At 33.6% G+C, this 18,104-nt stretch overlaps 1 non-coding gene across 1 annotated transcript; it reads left to right on the top strand.

Moving 5' to 3' along the window:
• The first annotated feature begins 4,884 nt into the window (after positions 1-4,884).
• On the top strand, positions 4,885-4,965 carry TRNAL-AAG. The gene has a single exon. It is a non-coding gene; the product is annotated as a tRNA-Leu (tRNA).
• Positions 4,966-18,104: the final 13,139 nt, after the last annotated feature.

The following is an 18,104-nucleotide window of genomic DNA, read 5'->3' as shown; positions in this document are numbered from 1 at the left end:
TTAAATCATAATTTAAATCATGATTCATAATTTACTATAATATTTTTTCTTAAAAAAATACACATAAATTAAAAATAATTTTAATTATATAATTTTAATCCATGAATTAACCCAAAATAAAGAGAAAAGACGCGTGAATGAAAAACACTGACATCTGCCATCTGTGATCTGACTAAGCGCGTGAAAGACAGACTTTTTTACCGCATAGTCAAAACTCAAAGACCACTTTTTTATCCCAAAAGGAAAAAGACAAGACCACCACAATGATTTTTGTACCGCACAGGCAAAGTGCATTATTTCCTCATATTTATTTTAACAACTACGTTTAGGTCTCGTTAACTTTTATCTATTCAAATTTTTAATTTTAATTTTATTATTATTAAAAATTCTAATAAAAAATTATATTTAATTTTTTTACAGTAAAAAATATTCACATAAAATTATATTTTAAATTAAATTATAAACTTAAATTAATAAATTAAATGAGATTTAAATAAATTTAATTAACGCACCCAACTACTTAACTGATCGCCTATAGACACAATGAAGTAATCCGTAATCTAATATATTCTATCTTATTTTAGGGGGATTAGCAAAAAAAAAAAAAAAAAAAAAAAAAACTATTTTAGGAGATATATCATTTTAGGAAAAAATTTTATGTACTTTGTAAAACACATCGTACTTTTTATTTTCGAAAGACACGGAGTGAAATTCCACACATCACTAGAACACAAAATAAAAATTTTTGTAATTATATTTTTTTAGCATTAAATGGCCAAGTTGATCTCTAAAATATTTATTTAATCTTCCTATTTTATTATATCCTACTTTCTTCATAGTTGCTCTAAAATTTTCAATACTCGATGCGCAATTTCTAAAGAAAATAATATCTGTTTGGTTCATGGATTAGAACCATGAGATTAGAATAATTTTTTATTTACGTGTATTTTTTATGAGAAAAAATATTTTAACAAACCATGAACCATGATTTAAATCAGAGAACGAATCCTCCAACCAAACGGGCTCTAATGTTTCCATACAATGATTCTGATCACATAATATATGATTTTGGTAATACTTGATACTAATACTAATCAATTATCGTCCTAAATAAAATTTAAAAAACTAATAATTGATAGTGTTACTTGCAAAATATCAAAAAAAATTTAAAATTCTGATATTTTAAAAAAATAAAAGTATTATTATTAAACTAATATATATACACGTTATTTTTTATTAAAATATTTGATATAGTTAAAATTAGCCTTCTCACAAAATCCCTAGCACAATAGTATATATGACTTAGACATATCACTTGCTAATAATTAAATGTGACAATATACATACAGAAAGGGAGAAATTTCCGTTAGAAAAGGATAATATATAACTGTATTATTAATTATTAATTTTTTTGATTGGTATTAATTATTTAATTAAAATCGATAATTATTATAAGTATTATCATTATCCTTGGCGCGTGTATAGTAACACTTTAAAACATACTCGTTATTGTGCGAAATCACGCAGTCTTAACACCATGGTTTTGGTCAGTTGTATGATTGCGACGACCAGTTTTAGTATGTGCGTTGAATCAACCACATTTGTAAGTCAAATCCTAGGAAAGCTTTTCTTTTCATAGAATGGCAAGTTTTGTTGGAAACTTGAAAGTATTTGATTTATTTAAGGGTCTCTTTAGTTCGCTGATTCGAGTTTTTAATTTGAGTTGAGATGTGATTTTATTTGAGAGCTTTATATTATAGTAAAATGTTCAATGTGAATGTTTCTGAGAGCTTTTTACTGTAGTAAAACTCGAATTTTAAATTCAAATCGGTAAAATAAACGGAACCTTAACGATCAACCCCAATTTGACTCCTCCAAAATCTTTTATTTTATTTTATTTTTAAGACCTTCTCCTATAACCCAATCTATGGATAATTCAATTTTTGATTGTTAAATTTTATTAAAATCACATAAAATTAACAAAAATACATAATAAATAAATTTGAACACAAAATTAATGATTAAAAAATTAAAGACAACCGGTAACTCATTCTTTTAGAAACTAGTATAAAAACTCCCTTATTTTTTTGTTCTTGGTCAACATACTGCTGTGAAAGGATTTAATACAGTGATGAGTCATGTTATGAATTATGATCGACAGATTTTGTCCAAAACAAAATATCTATTGTTTTCTATGTGTACCGTAATCAATTCATTTCAGCAATTTTGATGCATCTTTTGGCTAAAAAAATCCATAAATAAAAAACAAAAAGGGTCTCAGCTCATTCTAGTTGCACGTGTGATAGCGAGAGGGGGAGAGTAGAAAGATATAGAGAGTAGAGATGCAAGAATGGGTCTGTCCGGCCTGGCCTGGTCCGTTCTTCTTAGGCTCATGCGGGCCGGGCCGACCCATCATATGAATTTTGTAAATCGGGCCGTGCTGGCCCGTATAAGAATAACATCGGCCCAGCTCACATCACGAACTAATTTTACGTAGGTTAGGTTGGGCCGTGTTGCGAGCTAGGATGAGTTGTGCCATGGGCCTTGGATGTGCTAGCCTACTCAAGGCCCATCTCGGCCTATCATGAGTTTAGATGAGCCAACTCATCTAAGCATGCAATTTTTAATTTTTTAATTTTTAGATTTTTAAACAAGTTAACAAATATATAAGTTTAAATAGTCAATGGAAATATGAAAAAAGATATTTTATTTACGATTGCCTCATTAAATAAAAACCTTTCTAAGAAAAACTTAGTCGGACAAAATCTTGGTAAGAAAAAAAGAGTATAATCAAGATAATTATACATAAGATGTTTACAAAATTACTAAAAAAAAAAAAAACATGAAGATATTATGGGCCTAGATGGGCTGGGCTGGGCTGGCCCGTTATGGGCCTAGACATGCCGGGCTGGGATGGCCCATCATGGGCCTAGACGGGCCGGTCCAGCCCGGCCATGATTTTTCATGGGCCGTTGGCCCAATACAGCCCACCAATATTTATGGACTGGGCCGTGCCTTGAACAGTGACGGGCCGTGCCTTGAACAGTGACGGTTCGTTATAGTGTTTTCTCTCATAAAAAATACACATAAATTAAAAATGGTTCTAATCAGGTGATTTTAATCTATGAACTAAACATCTTATCAGTTTATGAACTTGAGTTGAAGAGAAAATTTGAACTCAAATTTTAACCTCAAACTCAAATTAAAATTTAAGTTAAAACTTAAATTTTACAAAAGAATATGAACTTAAATAAAATTATAATTTGAGTTTAATTTTTTTTTTGTGTTTAAGTGCAAATAAACAAGCATTAGCTACTGACCAGCTCATTAATACTCTTAAGCTTAGTGAATATAACACGTTTAAGGCATGCAAACTGATGGCTAAAATTGTATATACACGTGTCAAATTCTTTATTGGGAGCAGATGTATGAGATATCGAAAAGAGAAAAAGAAAGAGCTCAGAAAGAAAAAGAAAGGCTCTTCCTGTGAAAGTTTGTCTTTTCCTTCTAGTAAATAAAAACCCTCTCTCTAAAACGTTACTTTCACTTCTCCCTAAAACCCTCTGTTTGCTTTACTATTCCCATACAACATATCAATACCTAGGCATCAGAAGCTATATATATATATATATATATATATATATAACATATTAATATAACTCACTCACACATATATGTGTGTATATATACACGTCCACATAAGACACATCCAGACCAATATATAAGTATATTAATTGCAACCATGTCCCCAGTTTTCTAGATATATATATATATATATATTTACCCTATTACATATTTATTTCCTACACCCTTATTTTTCTCAATATTTTTTTTCCCTTATTTTCCGTTATCTAAAAACTAACTTGACCCACAAATAACGTTATCAAACTATCCACGTTGTCTCTAACTAGTAGGAAGTGTCGTGTAATTTCTGATCGCCTACTTTAATTTACAAGAGGTGTTGTTATATGCGACCGTCTATTTTATTTTTCTTATGAAAAGTGTTATTTTATGCGACTGCTCGTTTTAATTATTTTAATTATATTAATGTTTTAATTTTTTTTAATCTATTTTAATTTTCCTTTTAATCTATTATTATCACTCTTAAATCACACTTTTAAATAATCATTAATTATACTCCTGTACAAAGTTCTATCACATATAAAGAAAGCACTGCAAAATTTTCAAATGGGACTAAATAAAATTCGGATCACTGTATTCTAACACCTTCTTTGTCCCTACATTCAGCTGGGATTATATAAGGACTTGTTCTTTTGAGTGAAAAACTCAAAAAAAGGCAACTCGAATTACAATTTTATTTGAGTTTACGTTCTTTTAAGTTTAAACTCGAGTTCAAACTCGAGTTTAGGATTAAAACTCGAGTTCAAGTTTCTCCTTCAACTGGAGTTCAAAAACTCGAACTCAAATTAATTAACAGTGTTTTTTCTATTCTTAAAAATGCTATAATTTTTTCGTTTTAATTCTGATTGAGATGATTTTTTTTCTATGCGTTGGCAACGAAAATATGAATAAAATCCGACCCATATACCCTATTAAAATTTTTCATCAACATTGAGTTTTTATTAAAATACTATCTAAATACAAATTTAAGTTTTGACTCACTCAAACACAAACTCAAAAAGATTCTTATCTCAAACCATAACTCAAATGTACACAACCAAACACAAACTCAAATTACAAGTTCAACTCAAGTTATATCTCAAATTCAACTCAAAAATTATACTAAAATTAAACTCTAAAAGAACAAGCCCTAAGTTTTTGCCGGTTCTAAATTCGGCAACACAGAGCAAAACGGGATTGGTTATAAGCTATATAAAAGTAAAAATATATGTAATAAAAAAAATGATCCGATTCGTCAACGAGGTTGAGATGGCCGAGTTGGTCTAAGGCGCCAGATTAAGGTTCTGGTCCGAAAGGGCGTGGGTTCAAATCCCACTCTCAACAAAATCTACTATTTTTTTTTTTTTTTTTTTTCTTCTAACAAAAAATCTACTTTTTATTCTATTCCATTTTATTTGAATTCTTTTCTTTCATTTATGACGTAATTTGTTACGATATTGCCTTCATTAACTTTGATTTCCAGTTCCAAAATATAATAACAGTAGAGGTATTTTAGCTTTATACTATGTTGTAGGTGGGGTAATTGGTTCTACAAAAAAAAAAAAAAAAAAAAAAAAAAAATTATGGGGTAATTGGTTCTACCAAAAAAAAAAAAAAAAAAAAAAACTGTAGTTTCATTGGAATAAAAAAAATTGTCACTTTTTCTGATTTTTTCCAGGTTCAATGGAATTTCTTTTCACTTATTTATTAGCTGGAAGTAAGGATTTTCCCCTTTATATAAAACAAAAGGTTATTACTTGTTTATAAGTTTTTTCTTTGTACTTACATGTATATCCTTGTGTATTATAGCCAAAAAGCAAATAAGTAGAACACACTTTTACGAGGATATATTGTTCTTTCTCAATATTGCCATATACATAACTGAAATAATATAGAATCATTCATATACACGGATAATATCCCCTAATAAGGATTATTAAGATTGTTTTCTTTAACTTCAACAGGAATAGAATTTTTGTATATGCAAGTGTTTACCCATAAGTTAATGTAGAAATAGTCCAAATGATAGAAAATAAAAGAAGGTGATTCCAACAACTTAAAAACTTTGGTTTACCCATAAATCAATGATTGTACAATTTCTTCTTTGCATGAGCTTTACAAACTACAACCAGTAGCAACGTAACTGCAGTTTTTAGGATCTATGCTAGCTTGCAAAGATCTCCGGGCCCTTGTCAACCAGTCCTTTTTATGTAGTCTAGTTATTCACTCGTACCACTTTTATGCGTAAATTAGACTCAAATATTTTCTTAGAAGTGGCACATTTGATTTCGACTACCGACTCTCTAAAAATCGTATTCGTCTAATTCACCCCAGCATATGCACAAGTTCAAAGTGCAGTACTCAGGTCCCGTTCATTTAACCGGTTCGAGTTTTGTTATAGTAAAAAGCTCTCAGAAACAATCACATCTAACTTTTTTACTACAGTATAAAACTCACATAAAGTCACATCTGAATTCAAATTAAAAACTCAAATTAACAAACTAAATGGGCCATTAATATCGTCACAAGTGATTTCCAAGCTGTCAATCCAAGAAAAACCAGTACTCTTTTTCTTTCAACTGTATCTATTTCTTCATCATATGATCCTTACAAGATCAGCATTAATGATTCATTTACCATGTGAAAATATCATTGATGTCGAACATATGGCTTTTCTTTGCAACATTATATATCAGGCGTTATTAATTCTCACAGGACCAACTTTCCCAATATTCTTGACATTACATTCCACAAAGTGGAGAGTAAACAATACATCTTTCCAAACATCTGGCTAATTTTGTCATCGGATAACTAAAATTGTTCCCTCAATACATGATGATTCAAAGGAGAAAAAAAAAAAAAGAGAAGAGAAGAGAGCATTCAGTACGTAGCACCGTCAATCTAGAAAATTCATCAGTTTTTCTTTCCCAGAAAGAACCAGTCTCTATGAACCAAACCAAGTTCATACAGGAGCATAGCTACTGAGTTTGTTATTTCATTCCTTTAAGCCTTGTTCTTTTTGCTCATTCAAGTTGAGAATTTAAGTTAAAAAGTGAATTTATGTGAGAGAAAACGCAATAGTAAAAAATGTTAAATGATAATTTTTGTGAGAAAAAACTCTGTAGTAAAAACTTGAATTGTTATTCGAATTAACGAAATGAATGAGGCATGTTTCTCTGACGTTCGTTAAATGTTTATCATTTTACTTCTCCCTAAGCGCACATTTCAGTGCTGCATAGCAGTTTTAGATTTTGACTTGTAGTTTGTTGTTTTAGCTCTTAAACACCATGTCGTTTTGAACCTTTTGCCATAGGTATCAAAACCTTGCATTGTAACACTCAAGAGTAGATCAGATAATATATTTTGGAGAGAAAACCTTGATACCGAGAAGGTTCCCTCAGCCATGGATTTGGCTTTGTTAGGTATTTTTATTAGTTGACAATTTATTAACAATCTTGTAAAAATTCAAAAAATATGTTCAAGAAGATTTCGTATTACAGAAGAAGATTCAGAATCAGATTTGGAGAGATAAGGATAACGCCTTGGTCAAAGGAAGATAATGCATTAATTTTTTGAATTTAAATGTGATTCTAGAAAGAGAAAAAAGGAGATATGGATTTGAATTTAAATGGGAGATAAAACTTGCATGAAGATCAAGTTGTTTTTGGATTCTAATTCTTGGTTTCATCTAATTGTTGTTATGAGTTGTTCAAAATTAGAGATTTGAAATTTGAATGGCATATATATATATATGCATTCATGTGAGCTACACAAAGAAGATTAAGATTGAGCTGCACATGTAATTGGAACTTGAAATTTAACTTGGTCAAAGAAAATCTAAATATAACTTGCTATAATGAAAGATAAGGCATTTGAAGATCAAGTGTTATCTTGCAACAAGGATAATTAATCTGGATTTGAAAATTTGCTGCATAAGTTGAATTGGAGATTGGAAGACAACGGGAAGATATTTTGGAGCCTATCTAGGAGAGAGAATCATAAAGATAATAGAGAACATATCAAGAGTGGATTTGAATGAGATTTTCTTGACTTTATTTAAAGGCTTTGTTTCAGAGCATATGGGTACAGGGGTTTAATAGAATATTTTCAGAAAAGAGTTTGTGAGTTTTTGGTGAGCCTAGTGCGCTATTGAGATCGTCCTTCGGCAGAGGGATTTGTTACTTTCGGGACGAAGCTCTGCCAGTCGAAGGGAGTTTGCTAGGTGAATAGAAGTCGTGTGGTGCACGCTAAATAATCACTGTGGAGATTCATCACAGCAGCGTCATTATTTAGGAGAGAGTCCTTGAGTGAATAAGTCCGTCCAGTGTCTGTAATTTCTGGAACATAGTGAACTGTTTATTGTCTAGGCGTGGCCCCGCAGATGTAGGTGTGCGCACCGAACTGCGATATCATATTGTGTGTTCTTTTGATTTCTGCACTTTATTCTACTCGAGCAACTGTACATAATTAATCCGGATCTTAATTAATTAAGTCGTCTTCCAGACAGTGTTCCAACATCATCTGGAACAACAGACGTAACATCAGATCCAACAAGTGGTATCAGAGCGATTCACTGACCATAAGTTCGGTGAGATCTTGGAGTGTTGATCTGTTATGTTTGGAATGGATTTTTTAAAAGAAGGATGTTCAGTTGTACATCCCCTTCTGCTCGATGGTTCGAATTATTCATATTGGAAGGCCCGGATGAAGGCTTTCATCAAGGCTCAAGATTAAAAAGCATGGCGTGCAATCCTGATCGGATGGAAGCATCCGGAAACAAAGGATGCAGAAGGAAAGGTGATTCTCAAGCCTGAAGAGTCATGGAGCACTGATGAAGACAGGTTGGCCAACTACAACTCACGTGCGCTCAATGCAATATTCAATGGAGTGGATGTTCACCAGTTCAAAATGATATCCACATGAGAATCGGCAAAAGAAGCATGGAAAATTCTGGAGGTAGCGCCTGAAGGAACCACCGCCGTCAGACAATCTAAATTGAATATTCTCACAACCAGGTTTGAAAATCTTCGAATGCATGAAACTGAAACTATTTCTGAATTTAATTCACGGTTGTGTGATATAGCTAATGAATCCTATGCTCTTGGTGAAAAAATTTCTAAGGCAAAACTTGTAAGCAAGACATTGAGATCGTTACCATAGAGATTTGCCTACAAAGTCACAGCTATTGATGAGGTGAAAAACACTGAGACTATGAGACTTGATGAATTGATGGGATCACTGAGGACATTTGAAATGAATCTGAGTCAAAACAAGAAGGAGAAGGAGATTTCTCAGGGGATTGCTTTCCAAGCCGAAGTGGAAGATAATGTTGAAGAAGAAGATGAAGACTTAGCGGAGTCTCTTGCTCGATTGACTAAAAATTTCAACAGGGTGATGAAGAAGTTCAACGAGAAGAACCAAACTCCAACTCTCAACAACTCCAACAATTTTCAAAAAAATAAGGGAGCTACAAATTCCTCCAATGATAAGAAGAAGAATAGGGAAATTCAATGCCGGGAATGCGACGGTTACGGTCACATTCAGTCTGAGTGTGCTAACACTCTCAAAAAGAGGAAGAAGTCTCTCAACGTCACATGGAGTGATGAGGATTCTGAAGGCAACCAGGAAGATGATGATCATGTAAACAACTATGTTGCATTCAATGTCTACTATGATGTTCCAAACTGCAGTGTTACAGATCATGTCACAACTCATGCTGCAACATCATCTGCAACACACTCTGGAAAACTAGAAGAAAACAGAGATTTTTCAGATTTTGTTGGTACTAGCGATGGTGAAGAACTAACTGAGGAGACAATCTAGGAAGCATATGAAACTATGTTCAACAAATGGGTTTTGGTGGTTAAAGTGAATAAGTCTTTGCGGGAGCGAGTCGATGAGCTTATTAAAGAGAATGATGTACTTAATAGGGCTGCTGTAAACTATGAATTTTGGGCTGTTGAAAAGGAGAAAAAGCTGCAGGAGACAAGAGCTAAATTGGAGCACACTCAAAAGTCATTGAAGATGATGAATTCCCGCACCATAAAATTGGATCACATTCTCTCGATAGGAAAAGTGAGTGATGATCGACATGGCCTTGGCTATATTGGTGAGAGTTCAACGTCCAAAATAGTGTTTGTGAAGAAGCCGCCTGCCCCTAAGCCTCCGACTTTCTCCAGTAAGAAGGTTACTATCTCATCCCCTTGACATAGAAGGTTTGTCCCCACATGCCATTATTGCGGTTTACCTGGCCACATAAGACCAAGATGCTACAAGTATTTAAATGCTTTGAAGAAAGGTATGTTTATTAATCCACCAAATTTCACAAACTCAAAGAAGACACATAATGTGAAGATTGATGTGAAAAATAATTTTTCTAGATGTGCGTGGGTAAGGAAATCTGATTTGTGGTGTCATAAGGCTTATACTTCTTTAGAAGCATGTACTAATGATTGTGGGTGTAGTGATAGTGGTTGCACTAAGCGATTGACAGGTGTTAAGAGCATTATACATGGAAGAATGCTACATTCAAAGGGAGTCAGCCACAGAAAAAATTTAGGGGGAGTAAGCTACAGAGATCAATGCCCTTGAAGATATCTAGTGCGAAGTGTTGCACCGAGTGTTCCAACTAATGTTACAACATGATTTGCGACATCAGCTGCTGAAGACGGTTCTAGGGTGTGAATTATTTATTTATTTATTTTTTTTCATTGTGTCTTTGGCTTATTTTTGTCAAAAAGGGGGAGAACAATGTAATTTTATATTTTTTTGTCATTTTTGAATTTTTTAGGATCTCTTGTTAGTTTTGCCAAAAAAATGCCAAAGGGGGAGATTGTTAGGTATTTTTATTAGTTGGCAATTTATTGGCAATCTTGTAAAAATTCAAAAAACAGGTTCAAGAAGATTTCGTATTGCAGAAGAATATTCAGAATCAGATTTGGAGAGATAAGGATAAGGCATTGGTCAAAGGAAGATAATGCATTGGTTATTTAAATTTAAATGTGATTCTAGAAAGAGATAAAGGAGATATGGATTTGAATTTAAATGAAAGATAAAGCTTGCATGAAGATCAAGTTGTTTTTGGATTCAAATTCTTGGTTTCATCCGATTGTTGTTATGAGTTGTTCAAAATTGGAGATTTAAAATTTGAATGGCATATATATATATATATATATATATATATATATATATATATATATGCATTCACGTGAGCTACACAAAGAAGATTAAGATTGAGCTGCACATGTAATTGGAACTTAAAATTTGACTTGGTCAAAGAAAATCCAAATATAACTTGCTATAATGAAAAATAAGTCATTCGAAGATCAAGTGTTATCTTGCAACAAGGATAATTAATATGGATTTGAAAGTTTGCTGCATAAGTTGAATTGGAGATTGAGAAGACAACGTGAAGATATTTTGGAGCTTATCCAGGAGAGAGAATCATGAAGATAATAAATAACTTATTAAGAGTGGATTTAAATGAGATTCTCTTGACTTTATTTAAAGGTTTTGTTTTAGAGCATATGGGTACAGGGATTTAATAGAATATTTTCAGAAAAGAGTCTGTGAGTTTTTGGTGAGCCTAGTGCGCTATTGAGATCGTCCTTCGGGAGAGGGATTTGTTACTTTCGGGAGGAAGCTCTATCGGTCGAAGGGAGTTCGCCATGTAAATAGAAGTCGTGTGGTGCACGCTAAATAATCACTGTGGAGATTCATCACAGCGGCATCATTGTCTAGGAGGGAGTCCTTGAGTGAATAAGTTTGTCCAGTGTCTGTAATTTCTGGAACATAGTGAACTGTTTATTGTCTGAGTATGGTCCCATAGATGTAGGTGTGCGCACCGAACTGCGATATCATATTGTGTGTTCTTTTGATTTCTGTACTTTATTCTACTCGAGCAACTGTGTGTAATTAATCTGGATCTTAATTAATTAAGTCATCTTTCAGACAGTGTTCTAACATCATCTGAAACACCAGACGTAACATCAGATCCAACAGGCTTGATTTAACTTCTTGCTGCGTCACAAGTGATCTTCCACTTTCTTTTCCCATTTCTCACCTATCGTGCTTTTGATTATAAGCAGAAAGCATTTGCAAAAGGCAATTATCGAACATCTTAGGCAGTAACGGAGTACAAAAGCCATTCACGGCGTGGGGGTGAATCAAACTAAAGTTTTGAACAAAACTACTAATGCAACTTTTCTTTTTTTTCCTAACTCTTTCTTCTCTTTTATCTTTTTCTATGCATTTATATCTTTCATTTCTTCTTTTAAATTAATCAAGAATGTAATTTAGTTCAATTCACATTTGAAGTTTGAAATACGCAAAAATTTATATAGCAGTGTAGTTGATATTTTTCTTTGTTTAAATTATAAAATTTTAGATATGAGTATGTTTAAGAGTCAAATTTTAGGGTGTAATTGTTTTTAAAAAATGAGGTACAAGTATACTTAAAGGTCAAAAAATAAGGAAAAATAGAAACTTTCTAGAAAATCTATTTACAACCTGCAATTAAAAACTCTTGTGGAATGAAAAAAAAAAAGTACGAAAATAAACTTTTGGGACAAAATTAGTTGAAGGGAGCCCCTTAGGATTGGGGGCAATTGCCCCGGGCCTAAGGAGGCTACGCCCCTATTCTGGGATGTATTTCTCAAAGAATCTTGTATTTCTTTTATTTTTATTTTTATTAAGGGATCATTTCATTTTAAATTTAACAAATTACATATTTTAAAATAGTTGCAAATAACCACTAAGTATAAAGGAATTGGATCCCAGGTATTGATTCGATCCACGAGTGAAGGCGGATGAAAAACAAAGACGAACACAAGTGTTGAGACTCAAAGAGAAAAAACTCGTTCAGTATATACAAAATCTAACATGATCAAAGCTCGTTAGAAAAAATCGCTACAATGGATGGATAAAACCAGACGACCAAGACCAAAGTCCGAATATGGAGACATAAGCAACACAGCTTAAAAAATAAATCTAAACACACACACTGTCATAACCAACTCAAAAGGGTATAACATATAAATAAACTCAGAATATAAGAAAACCACCCCGTTATTAGAACACATAAACATCGTGAAAATAATATTGCTTCTATTATAAACAAAAAAAAAAAGATAACACCACGACAAAAAGAGGATATCCGCTGGCACCACCATCAAACCACATCTCCCATCGATGATCAACGTCACGCCCAAACATCGGACGAAGACACCTTTTTTATTCTCAATCCGTGCCCATACGACGAAGAACCTCCTATATCCAGCGCAAAATAAAGAGTTTTCAAGTTTCGGAGGAGAATATTGGAATTGGGTTTGAAATTACATTTTTCAGATATTGGCTGTGGATTTTTGTAGCAAAGGAAAGTGTTCGCTGGTGGATGAGAAGTATTGATAGTGCTGTATTCCTAGAAACAATTTTAACTATTTTTATATCATATAGTTACATTATAAACGTAAGATTCATATACAATGAAGATAAAAAAGAGACAAATTAAGTATTTGTCAAGTGAATAAATACCAGAGAGATTTATCTCAGATTTTGTGTTGAACATATATATAATTTTGTATTTTTGTTTTTGGATGTATAAATTACATATAAAAACGTTGATCAAAGTCACATGGTGGGACATACTTTTATCTATTTTTTTGTGAAGGTGGTGGGGATAGAAGACATAATTATTAGTATCAAATAATTTGGTCTGTTGAAGATGGGAATGAGAGAGGGGAAAAGAAGAAGAAAATATTATTATGGAAAAAGAAAAATCGAAGTTTATGCATGAATTTGATTAGCATGTTAGAAAGGAAAATGAATTTTCTTCTCGTGCTTTATATGTAAAAAGGTTAAGTTAAGCCATGCAGGACAACTCGAGTGGGAAGGTCTTGAAATTGCATATACAGAGAGTATTATATATAAAGGCAATATTCACGAGTTTGTAATGGACTTTTATGTGTATTGTTCCGTTTTTTTCGCTGATTCAAGTTTAGAATTCGAGTTTTGTTATAGTAAAAAATTCTCAAAAACAGTCACATCTAATTTTTTTGTTACAGTAAAAAACTCTCACACAACATCACATTTCAACTCGAATTAAAAATTTAAATTAGCGAACCGAACGGGTCTGATCACCTCCATATATTTCGAGAAAAAATATTCACCTCCAATCCAAATGTACACTAAACTGAATTGATCCTTTTCTTCAGAGCAAGAAAAAAAAAAAAGAAAACGTGACATGATGTCATGTTGAGGATAGAGAAGACGTGCTGAACTTCTTCTGTCGTCTCTTTCTTACATAAGATTTTAGTTTCCATCCCTATAGAAGCTTCTCAATTATTCTGCTTTTGCACCATATCATGTGAATATATGAGAGCATGATTTCTTTTTAAAAAAATGTTAGCGTTACTCTTTTTATCATTTTTTTGTCACTCTTTGTAATATTTATTATTTGATATATGGATTCTATTAATGTAATATATTATTATTTAAATAAAAAATGAGATAGTAAAATTCACATATTAAACATTGAATACAGGAAGTGATAAAAAGAATGACATAAACTAATGAGATATTTGTTTCAAGGGTTCGTATTTAATTTTAAATCATAGTTCTTAGTTCTCTACAATATTTTTTTTAAATTCACGAACAAAACGTCCTATAAAAATTACAATGTAGTGCATCTATAAAATAAATAAATAAATAAATAATTACAACAATGTAGTGTAAGCACATAGAGCATAATCCTTTTGGTATTTGCGTTCTTTCCACTCATTCAATATTGAGGCCACAATTTTGAGTACACAACATATATTGGTATATGACACATATTACATAATTAACACCCTCCAATGCATGTTAAGCACTTAGATCTATGATCTAAATCTTTGCACGTATACTATTCAAAAAAAAAAAAAAATCTTTGCACGTGTATGGAGAGGAGAGAGAGGCAAGGAGACAACCAAGATCTACAAGACAGAAAAAGAGATGATAATGTTATGTAAAGGTCAAAACCTTAGAAATGCAAAGATACATTAATTGGAGGAGGAAAGTGTGTTCAAATAGGATTAAAGTCAAATCTTAGAGAAGAATGACAGAAACTATAACAAAATACTTATGCAAAGTCAAAATCTTAAGAGCGGTGACAAAAGGAGGAGAAAAATGATATCAAAATAGGTGAAGGTTCTTAAAGAAATATGGAGTAGAGTGGTTTGGAATATGAAACAATTCTCTTATGTCAAACGACATCCATGTGTATGCTATAAAAGGTAATTAATCGAATTGCACCCACTTTCACTCGACTTTGGTTAACTCCTCATTGAATGAGCTGCCCTAAAAGTCAACCCTCCTAATAAAACGAAAAGGGAATGGTTGATGGGATCAGATCAGCGGGATTCTTTGACTTGTAAATTTATTGGTTTGACTTGTGATTGGGGCTGTTAGATATAGTGTGGGGATACATATATACATATATATATATATATATGTGTGTGTGTGTGTGTGTGTATAGACACATACATGTAGGTTTGTCTAAATCTTCAAGGCGCTAGCCTAATCCCAACAAACACATCTACATTTCTCTTACTCTCATTAAAACTTCCTACTCTAGCAGATTGTCTAATTTCATAGTTTCCACACAAGGTTAAGGGAAAAAAAAAAGTAATTACAGGTATAATTTAGCGATAATTAAACATGCGAGTACTTTATTATAAGGTGTAGAGTTAACATAAAAAAAAAAAAAAGAGATTACATGTATAATTTAGAGCGATAATTTCATATCGATTTGAGTACTCACCATAATGTGTGATTCCAAATCCTCCACTTGTAAGTTTAAAAAAAAAAAAAAAAAAAGGCAGTGTAGTTGTACTATTCATCTTTACTGATTCAAGTCTAGGACCGTATTATTGTATTGCTAATTAAATTGGCCAAGACTTTTCATTATAAATGTCCCACAAAAAAAAAAAAAAAAACAATTAACTGATTAGTTCACAAAGTGGTTCTTCTATTTATATTTCCATGCAACTTGGAACTCATTTCATTTTCGAAGTCAACCTGCAAGTTGTAACTTATGGCCAAAACGGGAAAACCGTGCAACACAAATGCTGACTTTATATGGCACATTTAATTCTCCACTTATTAATAGAAGACGGATTCTATTTATGAACTCTATATTATGTTATTCACTTTTTATTAGGGGATGACACTCAATACTATCAGTGCTTTCTTATTTAATCTCATATACAACTAAAACGACAATGAATAAGTAACCAAGCCTCGCAATTAACACAAAAATATTTATATTGGTTTAATTTGGAGAGATTTTCACAAAAGGATGAATGGAATTGGTCTGTTGTCTGATATTCCATATTTGCCATCTTTATGTAAACGTGCCGTCCATTTTTGTACACTATGGATTTCACAACGACATCATAACATACAATATCTCTTTCTGAAAATTAAATATTCCTTATCTAGCGATGATGATAACAACAATAATATCTCTCAAACATCTTTTTAATATATAGCAATTGCAATAAGCAGAATTTGATTTGGGATCCTTATATTTTCAATTTGCAGCAAGAACAGAAAGACTACTTTATGATATTCTGTTAGGAACCTGAAAATCTGAGCTTCATTAACAATACTAAAAATAGAAAATTACAGGATAAATGAGCAATTTTGAGAACCTCCGACCTCCAAGATAGTGCACCGTACTAGACACTCTCTACAAATCTCATCATCCCCCCTCATTAGCCACTAGACCCTTATTTATACTACTAAAAAAACAACTACTAACTATTAGGTTCCTAACATTACCCTCGCCCCAAAGAATCACCTTGTCCTCAAGGTGAAAATCAATAAATAATATTGAAAAATAACATCTAAATGATTAAGAATAGAAGACTTTGTTAGTTCCTTGATTTAAGTCTCCAAATTGATGTTGTCCTTGTAAGTCACGTCTTTAAAGTGGAGCCAATCAATTACTTTCTTCTCCGTCTTCTTTGTATCTTGGAAAGCAACCACAAACTCCACCAATTCAGTTGGAGCCCCCTGATCAAGCTTATCAATGACCATAAAAGTTTTTGAGAAATCCGTCATTAACATATAAGTTTCTTTCTCAGCTAACCAAGTCTTCATCCTTTCAGCCTCTCTATCACCAATTTCTTCATACCCAGCCACAGACTTACTATACCCAGTCCTAAATGTGTTGGAATTTTGAGGCCTAACCACCATTGCACCAGAATTAGGCCAATTAACGCTGTAATTACGAGGCCCAACCCCAAAATTAACTCTGCCCATACCGAAAACACTAGACCCAGCCCACTTCCGAACAGAATTTCGGTATTCAGCCCCAAAATTGTCAGATTTCGCGTCAAAATTGCATGTCCTGGCCATCATCTCGCCGGAGCTAGCCCCAATGGCGTCAAAATCACAAAACCCAGCCTTACGGGCGTTAGAATTCATGGGTCCCACTCCAATTATGCCAGAATCTGCCTCCGTAGCACCGGAACCAGCCCCTTTCACGCCGAAATTGTGAGGCCCGGTCCAAACCGGGCTGGAATCAGCCCTAACTTTGCCGGAAACAACCTCAAAAGTGTCAGAATCATGAGACCCGCTCCAAATTTGGCTTGAATTTTTGAAAACAACACCAATCTCACCGGAATCTGCCTCCGTAGCACCGGAATCAACCCCTTTCACGCCGAAATCGTGAGGCCTTGTCCAAACCGTAGCCAAATCGTCGAGCCCAGCCTCCGCTACGCCGGAATCTGCCTCCGTAGCATCGGAATCAATCCCTTTCACGCCGGAATTGTGAGGCCCTATCCAAACCGCAGCGAAATCGTCAAGCGCAGCCTCCGCCGCACTGGAACGTGCCTCTGTAGCACTGGAATCAACCCCTTTCACGCCGGAATCGTGAGGCCCTGTCCAAACCGCAACCAAATCGTCGAGCCCAGCCTCCGCCGCGCCGGAACTGGCACCAAAATTCCCAGATCTAGCGTCAATCTTATCGGATCTTGAAAAATCAGCGCCAATTGCAGTGTTCTCAGATTTCATCGCAAATCCACCACCGTTCGCCTCAGATCTGGCCGATCTAGCACCAGATCGCGAAAAATTGCTCAAGTCTTTGACATCATCCCGCGATTCAGGTTCTAGTAGCATTCCCTCCGGCGACGTTCGTTGACGCTGATGCTCCACATCCTGTCGCTCTGGCTCACCTCCAAACAGCGAAGCCCTAAGTTTTTCTTTCAACTTAAATAACGAAACCTTAGGTTCTGAACTCACAGGCTCACTTCCAGAAACCTTGAGATTAGCTCTTAGAGCAGCCCTAAGTTTCTCTCTCAACTCAAAGAGCTCCATGGATTGTAGATGCTCTGATACCATTGTTAGGAACCCGAAAATCTAAGCTTCATTAACAATACTAAAAATTAAAAATTACAGGATAAATGAGTGGTTTCGAGGACCCCCGACCTCCAAGATAGTGC

Source organism: Morus notabilis, unplaced genomic scaffold (assembly GCF_000414095.1).
Source record: "Morus notabilis unplaced genomic scaffold, ASM41409v2 Scaffold705, whole genome shotgun sequence".
NCBI lineage: Eukaryota > Viridiplantae > Streptophyta > Magnoliopsida > Rosales > Moraceae > Morus > Morus notabilis.
The sequence above is the reverse complement of the archived record's forward strand: the minus strand, read 5'-3'. Positions and strand labels throughout refer to the sequence as shown.